Genomic DNA, 15,058 nt, shown 5'->3' on the forward strand with positions numbered 1-15,058 from the left:
TTTTACCAACTCTAGTCTCAGGTGGATTTAAATAATGCCTAAGATAGCCCTCTGCAGACAAGGGAATTGTCTCCACTGAGGAAAACAGCTGCCATGCACTATAGCCACTTACAGCTGCAGATAGAATCAGGAAGCAATGTTCTTTTTCTTCCTCTCCCTATTTATTTGTATTGCAGCAGCACCTGGAGACCCCAGCCAGAATCAGGGCCACATTATGCTGGGCCCTGCACATGTCCAGGAAGACACGGCCCTTCTCTGAAGAGCTGACACTTGAGTATAAAATAAGATGAAACAAGCAATAGGAGGGACTGGAGCCGGAGGATCAGGTGATTACTGAGGCTAGCTAATGCACAGCAGAATGGCTGTGAAGGTTGTTAATAAGCCAACAATGGGGATGAGCAAACAATCTGAAGCACTATAATACAGCTTTAACCTGATTTTTTTTTTTAAATGTCATAAACATTTTGAGTTCAGATTTGTACCAATTGTTGACCAAAATGCTTTGCTCCAAACTGGTCAATATTTAACCCAAGTCAGTTAGCTCATCCCGAACGACCAGCATTCTGATTGCTATATCAGTCCAAAGCACAGCGGCCAGTTTCACAAAGTAGGGCAGTAGGGCTGTGAACTTCTTCTGTGTATCTGCAGCACTGGGATCCATTGCTGCATAGCGTCGGCAGTGAAGGAGTCAAAATAGGGTTAAAGTCCATTCCTGTTACGGATCTACACAGTGGAATGCCTAGTCCTATCAGTGACCACTCAGCCTCTGAAATTTCTGAGTGTGACTTGAATATGCAATACGACTAATACACACAATTGGGTTAAGCTTGCAATCGTTTATTCACAAGAAATAGGGGCTGAGTTGTGAAGGAACTCTCTGGTAGAAGGGTCTCTAGAAACTCAGAAAAGTCCTCCAGCAGCTGTATCGTCACTTTTAGCACTAGGGCGTTTCTCTGTAGTCTGCCCTCAGAGCTGGGGAAGACAGCTTGCCTCTGTCTGGCACATGTTAAAGCAAACTGCATTGTGATAGAAACTGTACTCAGAGGAATCCACAGACTATATTGGCCTGTGCGCCCCGGGGGAGACACTGGCTTTGGGTTTCTCGCTGCCATTGCTGCTCACTTTAAGATTTAATTAAAAGTTCACCTTCTCCCAGCATCTCTGCAAAGGCACTAAGGAAACGCCACAGAGATGTCACTAGAGGAATGAGGAGATGTGACTCCTTTAAACTTAAACAGAAATGGGGAATTTATACAGCAGGTTTCATTTCAACCACTTTGGTGCAGTAACCAAATAACTAGACACCAGACTACTACATGGATTTAGATGAGGGTGTGGGAAATGTCTCTTCATAGAGGAGGCAATTTATTCAAAAAGCTATTTTGGTAGGAGGAGGAAGGATTGAATCCTGGCCCTCCTGGGAGAAGAGCAGTGATTATCATCAGAATATTTAGCTCTCTAACTTTTTGAATGCAAGGCCATTAAGTGAGCACAACAGGCTAATAGAGACTGATGGTATTTTTGTCTTCGTCTTTACTAGATGAAGGATTTTGCTGTAAATATAATAAAGAGGATTCATACAAGTATAACCACAAATGTCAGAGTGTATTCCCAATTCCCAAATGTGTGATGCTGTGCTAGTGCTCAGTGCCACCGGCAGATGTTTCAGATTTGGATTTTATGCTCTGTTTTTATGCCATATCTACAGACATCTATTTTTTATTATTATTATTGGTAACTCCTGAAATTCTAGAGATAGTCATCATTTCTGTATGATGAGACATTCCTAGAAAAAGTGGGAAAAGATAAAAAGGAAGAGAGAGAAAATGCAGAAGTTTAAAGTAAGATCCCCCCAGAACTAATGTTAGGTTTTTATCTGCAGTTGGCATGAAGCAGTTAATAAAAAGTTCATCCCTTTATGTACTGATAGCTTTGTGATGTGGTATGTGAGGCTCTGACTGGCTTTCATCAAGTGTATCATACCCCCGTTTCCCTTGAAATTTAGGCTGGTAATAATGTATGAGCTGACCTGCCTTGGCCTTAATTTCCCATTGCCTTGGTCTTGGGATTCTGTCTCCATCCCCAGATTATATAGCTCTGAGAGAACCTTGCTTCACTTCCTTAACCATATCTTAGAACGTTTTCCTTCATTCCTCAGCTGTAACAAGCAAAGATGAAATCCCAGCTCTAAGATCTTAGAGATTCAGATGCACAGCTTATTTCTTAACATGAAATTCAGGGGGAAGAACTGAGACTTATTATGCTACTGTTTTATCTTCTGTTGAAAATAATAGGCAAAAGCTCACCAGGCAGCATCACAGCTGGCCCTGCCATTGGCACAGGCACCCTTTGGCCTCATTTTGGCAGTTTTAGCAGAAAAACAAAGGCTGTGATTCTGATCTCACTTGCACCTGGGTGAATTCAGAATAACTCCACCGGGTTTGATGCAGCTCTCCTTTTCATTCCAAGGGTGTGACTCCAGAATTATAACCAATGTCAATAAATGAGAATGTTTTTGACCCAAAGCATTGAATGGACAAGGAGGCTAAACGAGCCTTTTGATCCTTGAACTTGTCTCCCCACTCCCAGGTCAGATTATGGGGAGACTTGACCCGCTGCTGCCCGGGGTGGTTTGTGCTGTGTGGACTAATATGGGACTTTTGTCTCCAGGCAGCCTGGCATCTTTCATCCGCCATAAATGTTAAGGGGGAGAAAACCAACAGAGATCAATAAACCCTGGCATGCCCTTTTTGCAAGCCTTTCCAGCCCCAGCCCCTTTTCCCAGAGACAGTGAGAACCTCTTGGAGCACCCCAAGGTGTTAGATATAGCTCCGGTTACATCTGTCTAGTTGCATGTTCTCATGAGATGAAAAAAAGCTGCAGTGCAAGTGACAATTAATCTTTGAGTTATTTGATGACATCAAGTATAATTACTAGGCAATCTCCAGGAACATGCAGTTACCCTGGATTTATATAGTATTCACTCTCTAATTACACAGTAGATACATAGTTAAATGGTCCTTCTAAGAAAGTGATATCCTATTTTTAAAGCCCTGTCCAATGGAAATTCTAGAGATCTGAAACTGGTTTAAAAAATCACCTTCTTTGGGAGAAAATCTGAGATGTCATTACATGGGAGCTGGACTGCCCTTCCCTCACCCCTCAGCTCTGCTGAAGATTTGCCATCATGGCACCATATTGTTTCCCTAGTGCATTTACAACACAGCAGCCCTAATCACAATGAGGGAAGGAAGTACTGCGTGTATCACAACTAGACCCTGCTTCAGAGGAATGGGCCATTTCCCATCTCCAGAGCTGCGGCTCTGGGACCTGAAGAAGCTGAGAGCAGTCAGGACTTGTGGCAGTTGCTGTAGGCCATTTGTTTTCCTTTTGAAGAAGAACAGCTGTAACATAAAATAAAGGTTGTTACTTATATACCTGTCATGGTGCTGCATAGTAAAACACAAGGCAAACGCACACAGTCACTTGTATTCAAACGGAGGTAAGGCTCTTCCATTAAATGTTTCTCAACACTCCCCCTGCAATTGGAAGAGTCTGTAATTGCTACCCAATTGGTTGGTATTTAGCACTCAGTTTTCCTAAGGATGTGTTTTTACCATTTATTAGTGAGCATTAAATATCCTTTCATGTTGGATGCTGGGAACTGTAAGAGATAGACAATGCCAGCTACAGTTTAAAATGGAAGTCTGCTCTGATGGTGCAAATGGTTAGAGTAGCTTCCTCATGTTTTGCTGTGATGTGTTCATTAGCATTTCTCCTGGCCTTTCCATCTATGCAAACTCCTTACAAAAGTTAACAGCACGCTGTGAAGGGGAAACCTGAGGGAGACAGGTTTTGTTATTGGTCCAAGGTCATAGATTGCATCATAGTGTCCTGATTAGTATTCAGGAGTTCCTGGCTCCCAGCCACATGCCTAGGCCACCAGCCCACACCTTCCTCTCTTTGATTGTGGTTTTAAGATTATAAACCCTTTGCTTTTAACTGCTAAGCCAGCCCCAGGGATCCCCACACACCAGGAACTTGTTGTGCAGTGGCTGGAGTAGGTGCCAGGAGACCCAGGATCTGTTCCTGCTGGCTCGCAGATAACTGCCTCTCTACTCCCTTCCTCCTTGAAAACAATGGGGTCCGTAGTAACTTGCTTTGTAGGCTCAGGAGCAAAGTGTTAATTGTTACTATTATTATACAGCATCAAGGGCCCTGACTGGATTGTGGAGACATTATTGGACCAGATCCTCAGCTGGTCAAAATCAGCATATTTCCATTCTTTCCAGTGATGCTATGGTGATGACACCAGCTGGGAATCTGGCCAACAGTCATATTAACCTCAGACGGGATTTACCATCATGACATTTCCAATGAGGGGCGTCCTCTTTTAGGCCCTTTCCTCCAGGTGCATCCATGTGGTTAGACCCTTGGCCCAGATTTGGAGCTTTAGGCAAATAAGCATGCCTAAATCCACTATACTATGAAAAGATATTCCTGGAAGGGTGCATCAGCCTATCCGTATGTGCAGCGAGGCCACCGGTTCTGAAATAAGTCTCATTGCCTTGTGACCCCGGAGCTAGTGCCAAGTGTAGCAGTGACACCATAATGTGGTGCTTGGAGACCTTGATGCACCATATGCATTAAGAAAGTAGATCAGAGCGTTATTCGCAAATCTAGACCTAGAGTGCTGAGTTATTCCACTCATTCCCTGGTTTTCTCCTACAAATCTGTCATGTTCATAATTACCACCTGTTTATAGCGATTGTCAGAATATGAAAATAAACATTTGGAAAGCATGATACCATAGACTATAGATATCTATTGTGAATATAGATATAGTATTCACTCTCTAATTACACAGTAGATGCATAGTTAAATGGGTCCTTCTAAGAAAGTGATATCCTATTGTTAAAGTCCTCTCCCATGGAAATTCTAGAGATCTGAAACTGGTTTAAAAAATCACCTTCTTTGGGAGAAAACCTGAGATGTCACACCCAGTCCATTAGTCCAGCGTGTGGGACAGATTTCTGATGGACTCTGCTCTTGCATTGGTTTTATTTCAAAGAATGGAAATGCATGGTGGAGTTAGGAATACCCCAGTATTTACATGGAGAAGCTGTGCTAGGTAGAAGTGTTATTAGATTCTGCAGAGGGTGGCAAAGTTGAACTTTCAGGGAGCATTGTATTCATTCATTGAAGGCAGTAGTAGTTTTAGCTGAATAACAAGTGCAGAATCAGGTCCCTAATGATACCATCTTCTTACCATGCAAGAATTTTACACTAATACACCATGCAGTTCTGCTCCTGCTCCCAGCTGCAGTCAATGGAAGTTTCCGATTGACTTCAGTGAGTGCAGGATCATCCACCACTGAGTCCTACATAGGGGCCTGCTCCAAACCCCTTAGAGAAGTCAATGCAAAGACTCCTATTGATTTCTGTGGGCTTTGGATCAGGTCCTGGTGAGTGGCAGGTGGTTCTCAGTAAGTATGCAAGAAATGTTGATCCTCCTGAGCACTCTAACTACAGAACTTGAGTTAATTTGCAGGTCAGGATACTTAGCTCCTGCCAAATGTCTGAACTTGTTTCTTGAAGGATTTTACTCCCTGTAACACCTAAGAAAAATATTTAACAAGAAATTGTAAATAAATATCCACAAAGAAATCATATGAGAAAGGGACTCTTCTTTTGAAGATATTTGTTCATTTTCTCTCTTTCCACAATACATAAAGTGTCACCTTTTTCACTGTGAAATATTTTTGGAAAGTATTTTTGGTCAGTAGCTGAAAAAGAAAAATTCTTAATTTCCCAATAACTGACCCTGATATTTTCCCAAGTAAAAGATGCACATTTACAATTTGAAAAAAAGTCAACACTTGTCTTGAAACTTTGTCATTCCAAGAAATGATAAAATATCAGGCAGGCAGAATCTTTGTGGTTTCACAGTTTTATAATGTTAATCCATAAATATATAATCTGAGTTCTCTGAGAATTTATCTTCCATAATTTCACATTTAATGTCTCAATATCAGGAAATTCTCATGACTGATCTAGACAAATACCTGTACTGGAATTCTTGCAGGTTGACATGACATTCTGGCAGCTGGCTTTTTGATCCTTCAATGCCACAATGGTGAATAAGCTAAGGAAACAATAAAGTCTGACTCTTCCAAAAGGTAAAAAGTGCTTTTCTCCGCCAAATTTGCTGCCCTACACTGTAGTTTGTTTGCTGGGTTTGGTGAAGGATCCTGGTCAGCACTGCTGCTTATCTTTTTTAACAATGAAAGCAGCTTTTAGATGTGTGCGCGCCTGTTTGTCTGACACCCACGATGCTCCCTTAGCACTTGGGATGCTGCATTCATCAGGCAGGGCTCCTGACACGCTGGCACCTAACAGGTTGCCATAGCGACAGACATAGGCAACACTACTTCGAAATTTTGCTTTCTCCTGGTTAAAGTGCGTTTCGAAAAGGGTCGTGTTCCGAACAGCAGCTTTGTTCGTGTGGGGATGAGTGCGGCGGCTGCAGGAACGAGCGCCTCTGGGCGCTGCCTTCCGCATCCCAACGTGTGTCCACCTGGTAAACAAAAACCAGCGAGTGGTTTTCTCCTCTCGTGCATACATTGTGTGTACACACACACACACACACACACACACACACACACACCCACACCCTCGGTATAACGGGTGCGACACGGCCCGTGTGTCTCACACTCGGGAGAAGTGCGAGTCGCTGCCTGCTCGGCTGTGCCCGACGAAGAGCCGCGGCAGCCGGTGCCCGGCGGCAGGTAACGGCGTCGGCGCGGGGCGGGGCGGGGCAGGCCTGGCCCGGAGTGCGGCGGGTTCGAGTCCCCGCGCTCCGCGCGCAGCCAGGCCGCCCCGCAGGGAGCCGGTCCGAGGTGGGCGCGGCCCCGCTGAGCGCGGGCGGGCGGTCGCTGCAGGCGGAGGCGGAAACGCTGCTCCCGGCTCCCGTGTGCCGGCAGCGCAGAGCCCCGGCCCGGCCCAGCTCACAGCTCACAGCCGGCCCGGCTCTGGCCTCGGCGGTAGGATGAAAGGGCGGCAGCGGGGGGGCCGGGCCGGGCCGGGCCGGGGAAGGTTTCGCCGTCGCCGAGCGTCCAGCCCCGGGGCGGGGGAAGGCTGGGCGGGCGCCCGGCTGGAGTAGGGCGGGGCGGGGCGGGGCGGGGGGATCGGACCGGACCGGACCGGGCCCGGCCCTTCTTTGCTCGCTGCCCTTTGAACGGCCCCAAGGGCGGTGCCGCTGGCCCGGAGCACGGGGCTGTACCGCAGCGGCGCCACCCCAGAGGTGGCTGCATCCAGCCCGCGGCGGCTGTTCCCTGCGCACGGGGCCGGGCTGCGGCTCTTCGCTGGGCAGCCGCGGCTGGCGGGCTCGGCTCGGCTCGGCTCGGCTCGGCTCGGCAGGGGCAGCTCGCGGAGCAGCCTGGCGTGACTCCGGGCGGCCCGGGCTGTGCTGACGGAGCCCAGCGGGCAGCGCCGCCCCGGGAGACCCTGGCCGCTTCCCTCCGGTGGAAGGAGCGGAGCGGAGCGGGCCGGGCCGGGCCGGCGGTGCTGCCTTCAGGAAGGGCCGGCAGAGCCGCACGTGCCCCGGCCCCTCCCCGTTGCTGCGCTGGGATTCCGCAGCCCGCCTCGCCCAGGGCAGGTGGGATTTAGTGCCCGGTAGCTCCTGTCTCCTCCCGTGCAGAGCGGGTCTCGCCCACACCCCCTTGGCCAGGCTGGCAGTGAATGTCCCTGGCCTAGGGCGAGGGAGAACTCACTTTTCTCTCCGCTCCTTCCATCCATGCATGAAGCAGATTTCGCGCCACTGTCACGGATTCAGTAGGGATCCGGCGGCAGCCAGACAAACCACAGGCCTGGGGCTGATGAATTCTTTGCTAGTCATTTTCATCCAACTCTCCACCCGTTAGCAATTAGCAAAAGGGCTGAATTCAAAATATGGATGTCCCATGTCACAAATTGCAGCAGGAGCTTTTGCTCATCATAAGACTATAGGTAGCAGGGCTGGAGCACAAGAATAAAATAACGGTAGTTATCCCTATTCATGCATAAGGTATTGTATTGATTGCCATTACTCAGAATGAAACTGCCTGCTAGCTAGCTCGGATTTCCTTTGACTTGCTCCTTTAACTAGAAACCTGTGGAGTTTCTGCAATTCCTTGCACACCCCACAGAAAGGTAAGTGCTGCCCTTGCATGTGTGCCCCCAAACGAATTTTCAGCGGGTTGTCCCCTAGATTGACAACAGCTCTAGAGAAAGTCCGATCCAAATCTGCAATCTGGATCCAAATGTCATGGGCCCGACTCTGATCTGGTGCAGATGAGGAGCAGCCCTAGTGAAATGAACTGGCACAAGTGTGACTGGACCCAGGCCTGGTGTCGCTATGAAGTGTTGCACTACAACCCCAGTCCAGACTGCAGAGTTTCAGTTCAGACCCATCTCTGCCTTAATTTATTTCCTGCTTTCTAAGTGCTGGCCTAAGACACGAGTTTGCTAAATACAGGGCCAGGGAATGTTCGGGAATCTTTCCTTCTGTGATTCGATAGTATGGATTCTCTTTAATTTCCAAAGTTGAGAGGGCTTACAAAATAAGTTATTTGAAAAGGCAGAGGAGACTCTTCCTATAAAAATGGGGGAAGCCCCTCTGGCAACCTTTGAGGATCAGGATGGTCTGTGTTCAAGTTCTCAGAAAACAGTGGGATGGCTCTGGCTCAGGCATCATCACTGCTCTGCATTTTACATATAAAAATGCATCCATAAATGTTTCTGAAACAGCTTCTAACTGGGCTCAGGAGTGGGGCTGTATTCTTTCTGCAGAACTGCACTGGCTGAAAGCCAGATTTTATATAGATTTGTTTTAATCTGTTAATCAAAATGTCATTATTTAAGAGAGTCCATTCTCCCCCTTCCCCACAATGGAGAGTGCTTGGGGGTAATCACAGCTTTCCTCTCTCCTTAGAATATGAAAAAATAGGGTAATTGCAATATGGTAACTTGATAAATGGAGACTTTTTCATGTTGTGCAAGTTCAGGATCTTGTGCCCATTTTATGGATGAGGAATGTGAAGCACTGAGAGGCAATGACTTGGCAAGTCACAAAATGAGTCAGCATAAGAGTCTCCTGTTCGTATCACTAGGCCAAAACCTTTCTTAGAGCCACAAATGAAATGCAGGAGTTCTGACACCACGTCCACAGCAAAGCAAAGATTAAATTACTCTAATTGGTTTGGTGATAAGTCAGTGACTCATCGAATCTATGTGAAACACTCCTCATATGGGTGAACTGTTTCCTAAAATAAATATAACAAAATGGTTTCCTCATGGTCATTTCCTATCATTTGCCCCTTAGAGGAATGGGCAGAACACAGGAGTCTCTTTCTGGCCTGAGAACTCTCTATCTACATCAGGGGTTCTCAAACTTTTTTTGTTGGGACCCCCTTTGCAAATATTTCAGGCTGTGAGGACCCCTGCCTCCAAAAGTGATGACCTGCCCCATGCCATGCCACCCTTACCGGCATGCGTGAGGGCTGACAGCTTGCGACACCCCCATCCAAAATAACCTCGTGACCTCCTGAGGGTCACAACCCCCAGTTTAAGAACCCCTGATCTCTGTGGTCGGGCAGGTGTCACACACACTGGCATGCTCCCTAATCAATCTGATCCCCGATGCTGCCAACCAGGGGCCAGATGCTGGAGGGGACTTAATCAGATCTAGGATTTTCCCTCTGGCATCTGGACTTACTGAGTGTGTTCCCAGCATGCTATCACAACTGAGAGTTGAACCAGAGCCCTTGTGATCCCTAGACAGCAGCTCTCACTGAACCAAGAGGAATTTTCCCTCTTGACAGAACCAGGAGGAGCCTGGCTGTGCTTGTCCCAGCTGGAAGTCTTACATCAGTATTAGTTACTGCTTGTAAGAGTGTGGTATTCCTCTACACTCTACCTCCAGACCTGCTTGGGAAAAGCTTCGATTCACGGGCAGGTTGGATTTGGACCTGAGCAGCAGCATTTAAGCTGAGAACTTTCGATATTTCTCCCCACACACTCACTCCTGAAATGCGGTTAAGAAAAGAGTGAGTGTCCTCTCTGCCTGCTGGTTTGAAAGCATCGCCTGCATGTCCTCCTGGTGCCTCTGTCAGGCTGCAGGAAGTGTTGGGAATGTCTTCACAAGACATTGCCAATGGTCTGTTGGAGGTGTAACATGGGAGAAGGTTGCACAGTGCTAACTATTTATAAGGTGTTTAGTTTGGCAAACACCCAGCTGCAACAAGTCACTTTATTTAATTACATCCAAAAAAATTACATTTAACGAACATCAAGATTGCAAAAGCAAGCACTCAGCAGTTAGGAAATCCCAAAATTAAGGTGCTTGTTCTACCCTAATTTGGCCCCCTTGTATGTATGCATTATGAGCCAGTCCTTAATTACATGATCACATGCTAATTGTTCCACAGGAACTCTGTCTCATTTGGTGCATGGGATGGATGGGGCTCACTGATGGGTGGCTATTCCATATTTTTTTATCCTCATTCCGCATGTAACTCCATGAATTATTTACTGTACAACATCCAAACCCTGCACTGAATACAGAATTAGTAATTTCCTCATGGGTTTTTTCTATGATGCTCTTCTTGTAGTGTCTAAATTATTTTAAAATATGAATTAATTTATCTTCATAGCACTCTGAAGTCAGGTGTAGAGTTGGTTGGAAAAACTTTGATGGAACCATCTGTGAAAATTGAACCGCATAATGAAATCAGGTCAATTTTGCTGAAATTTCATTTCAGAGCAAAACTGGGGGAGGGGGAAATATTCTAAATATGTCAAACATGCCATCTCAACAATTTTTGAATGAATCATTTTGATTTTTCATTTTGAAATGACTTTTTGTGTGATTTTTAAATTGTGTATTTTATATATATTATAGAAGAGAAGTTAAAATTGAAACAAAATATTTTTGATCAATCCAAAATGAATTTTTTCCTCTGAATTTTCTTTCACAGAGAATTTCAGATTTTGGGGTTTTGTTCTGATTCAGCACAAAGCCAGATTTCAAAATCTCAAAAACCTTCACAAAACAGAATTTCCATTGTCTGCTCAGCTCTAGTCCGGGGTATTATTATTCCCATTTTACACACTGGGAGCGGATGCAGTCTAAAAGTGTCAATTAATTTGGATGTCCAGTTCGAAAATCCTAGGGCCTTATTTTTCAGAATACTTAGCGTTTTATCATTGCAGAGCGCTAGCTCTTCTGTAGTAAAGATTCACCATCACACTTGCTGTTTAAATAGCACTGTTTGTTCAGAGCAAAGCTCACATTGACTTTAGTTGCAGCTGTGAGTTCTCAGCACTGCTGCAGATCAGTCCCCAGGTGCCTTAAATTGGGTCTCCAGAAAATTAACACGCAGTCGCTACCTGTGAAAGTTTTGATTTACATGACTGCCAAATGTAAGAGAAGAACTCTGTGTCAGAGGCAGGGAGAGAATCCAGTTCTCCAGGTAGCATTCGACTATCTGAATCCTGGGACCATCCTGAAATTCTCTGCCTCATTCACTATGCACTTTCCAACTTCTACAACAAATGAGGCCAAGGTCCTGCAACCTCCTTCAGTACACAACTTGATTCATCTCCAGAGCACCATCCATGCTGCGCACTGAATGAGGCAGGGATCCTGTGGAAAAGTGCGTGATCTTGCAATCAAAGACTGTAGCGTAATGCATATGCTTCTTGGAAGGTACCATAGTTGCTCATTCCAACCTGCCTGAATAGCTTCTACTCAGCCTGAGCTGAGAGCAGGTGTGCAAAGCATCAGCCCCACTTTCAATCTGCTTTATATACTTTTAAAATAACAGAGGTGCCCAGACTGAGGGCCACGTTTTAGCAGTGTCAGGCCAGGGACTGAATGTCCCTTTCCCTGCTGTGGGTGATCTGTCCAAGTTCAGTTCTGGTGAGGAGCCAGAGGCCCTGGGACCCAAAGATCCCAGCAGAGAGGGAATACAGAGAGCTTTTGGTGACCCTAAACTCCATCTTGTTGAGACTTTTGGCTCTGTAGCTAGCTTCTGCACTCAGGCGTGGTTTTGCAAAATTCTGCAGTGGAATCAGTCTGCCTATATGTCACTTACTGTGCTGCATCCAGCTCAGAACTGCTCTGGTTATAGTTACTGTACCTAGTCGTTTTCATTCCATCCCAACACAGGAAAATAAACTCACCATTTGCTCTTGAGTCCTAGGCATATACCTGTAGCTGGCTAAATGTGAAACAAGAGCTGATGGAGATTACTAGAAATATTCATGTTGCCAAGAGTTATAAAGCATGAGAAAAATCTTTGCCTCCACCTGGCCTCTCATTACCATGGAACTTAGCGTCTACAGGAGACAGGTAAAAGGCTGTTATTGCTCACATGGGCCATAGAATGCCTGCTTTCCTCCTTTAATGTACAGAGGGAATCCCAAACATTCAAGCATGGTCCTGCCCCGTCTCGGCCAAGGTATAGCCAGGGGAATCTCACTGCCTCATTTTGGAGTAGGCCCTGTATTAGCGAGTTGGTATCACAACTATTTTAGAAAGAGAAATGTGCAGTGATGATCCCTTTTGGTTGGCTGGGGCTCCCAGGAACACATTGTAATGGGAGATGTTAATAGAACAAAAGTGAGTGAGTGCTGGCATGAGGAAATCTGCAGGAGCCTCCAGGAGTTAGCTGTCCAGATTTAGTGGGATCTTGGATCCACTAAGCCAAATTGCCTGAGAAGCCTTTGAAAATCTCAGCCTAGATCATTAAGACTTTAAGCACAACAGCCTTGTATTTGAGTGTATTTAGCAGCCGTAAGAGAGCCAGCAAGTTTACCAAGGGCTGCAATAGGGGCAACAAATGGATTTTACACCTGTTAACTCCTGTGAGCCAGCTGCAGGCAGCCCTGGGTGTGCCAGAGGTACAGTGTTTGCAGTCACTTGTATATTCAAGGAAACTCTTCCTGTGCCATTGCCCTAATGCAGTGGGTGTGCAGGTCATTTCTCGCGATAGTCAGTGTTCACAAGGCCAGCACTTGTTTTGCCAGGGACACTCAGTGTAGAACCTTTATGTTCTTTAAACTGGCATGAGAAATCATCAGAACAATGTTTTATCTGAAAGTTGGAAACCTTTGGAAATGGTGAACATGGGCACCTGTGCCCAGAGCAGTAATGACTAGTGCACTTGCTATAGCATGCCCTGGCATCCCACTCCACGCGTCTGAATACTGAGCGTGTCGGCTCTTCTAAGGGGTTAGATTTCAGAAGATCTCCAGGACAGGTCCTATTCCAGTTACATGCTCATCACAAAGGAAAAGGACAATATTTTGACAGAGAGAGGAGAAGGTCCTGGTTATTTTGTAATGCTTTAGAGATACAAGTTCACAGATAGAGTTAATGAGCATTAGTTCTGCTGTCTATATCCACTGAATTCAAACCAGACCATGAATCATTTTACTAGCTGCCACCATAGGTGTTGTGAAGTTTAAAATGACTCATTTCCACACAGAGAGATTGTCCCCCGTTGGGATGGGAACCGGTAACGTGCTCGCCATGACGAGGGATGCAGGTGGGAACTCTTCAGCTGCTCTGTATCTTCCCACATTTGTGCTTGATGCCCAGTGTGCACTACCACTTTGCATGCCCTTGCCAGAGTCCAGAGGGGGGCAATCAGAATCTCAGATGGGGCCCTGGTTATTGTTGGTATTCTGCTGTATATGGATATTATATACCCGATATCTGGCTTCTCTATGTAAACTGTAAGCTCTTCAGGGCAGAGACTGTCTGCTACAGTGTTTGTACAGCACCTTGCACAATGGCACCGCATGCTTGGTTGGTCTCCAGTCACTACTGTGATAACTGATTTAAAATATCAGAGTCCAGCACAGATACTCCTGCAGAGATCCAGGGACTTCAGTACTCCTCTCACCCTACAGTGGAGTCAGTCAGTTGAGTAAAGCTCCTGTGCTCAGGGTACTTTGACTGAAATAATTGGAAAAGAGAATCACTTATTATATCATCAGTTTTATTAGTCATTAATAAAGATATCTTGAAAGAGATTTAAAAGCCCAGATTTGGAGCTAGTCTCCTTTTAGACATGTTCAGGCAACAAAAATGATACAAAAACCTGTGATGAATGGTTAAAAAAAACCTAGGTACACAGAGGCCTTGTCTACATTACAGAATTAAGTCAACCTAAACTAGGTCAACACACAGCCATTGCAGTAATTACTGCAGTTTTCATGGCCACGCTAGCGTGCACATCCTCACCAGGAGTGCTTCCGTCGCTGTAACTGACAGTGTGGGACATTGTGGGGGCACTGACCGCTGGAGTCCCACTGCCAGGGCTTGGCTCCCGCCCCCCCTCAATCCCTGACTGGGAGATGACCAAGCTCTGGCTCTCCTTTCCCACTCCAGTCTCTCACAGGGAGGTGGCAGCGGGGCCTGACTGTCAGCATCCCAAGCTAAAAAAGGTTCAGTGAGTTCTGTGGGGGGGAGCTTATGCAGTGTCTTTGGCATAGAGCTCGGGGGGGAGGGGAGCAAAAGACCAGTCTCTGATGCTAGAGGGACCCTCCTAAAAAATGTCAAGTCTCTGCTTTAAAGCATGGAGACGCTGTAGCTTCTCAATAGAATGGTAGTAAAAAAATTGTAACATGCACAAAACAAGCCTTTGTCAGCCTACTCCCCTTTCTGAACCTTTTTTGCTGAAATTTTTTTTTTAAAATTCAGCCTGAGGCAGACACCTGGTATTTCAGTCTGGACATGTAAAGTTTGGCAAAGGTATAACCAACTAAAAACTGGGGCTTATAATGGAAATTGTTAGAAAACCTTAATGATAGGCAGCATTGTCAGCTCTGCCTGAAATGAAGCATGGTTTGAAATGGATGCCATGAACCAAATTCAGTCCTGGTGTAAATGGGCATACTTGACTGAACCTGTGGGGTTGCACACTTACAGGCTGTGAAATACAGGCCTTTATCTAATGGGGGTTAGGAAAATAATGAGTCTGAGCCAAAGCAAGTCCTAATGCTTTAATGC

General features: G+C 46.0%; 1 long non-coding RNA gene across 1 annotated transcript; it reads right to left on the reverse strand.

The window, feature by feature from the left end:
• Window positions 1-522: 522 nt before the first annotated feature.
• LOC137148721 (uncharacterized) lies at window positions 523-7,904 on the reverse strand. Its single transcript, XR_010918560.1, has 3 exons — window positions 7,773-7,904; window positions 6,066-6,577; window positions 523-3,404 (listed from the first exon to the last, which is right to left on the reverse strand). It is a non-coding gene; the product is annotated as an uncharacterized lncRNA (long non-coding RNA).
• Between the last annotated feature and the right edge of the window lie 7,154 nt (window positions 7,905-15,058).

Source organism: Emydura macquarii, unplaced genomic scaffold (assembly GCF_026122565.2).
Source record: "Emydura macquarii macquarii isolate MOO-44397 ecotype Brisbane River unplaced genomic scaffold, CSIRO-AGI_Emac_v2 contig_691, whole genome shotgun sequence".
Taxonomy (NCBI): Eukaryota; Metazoa; Chordata; order Testudines; family Chelidae; genus Emydura; species Emydura macquarii.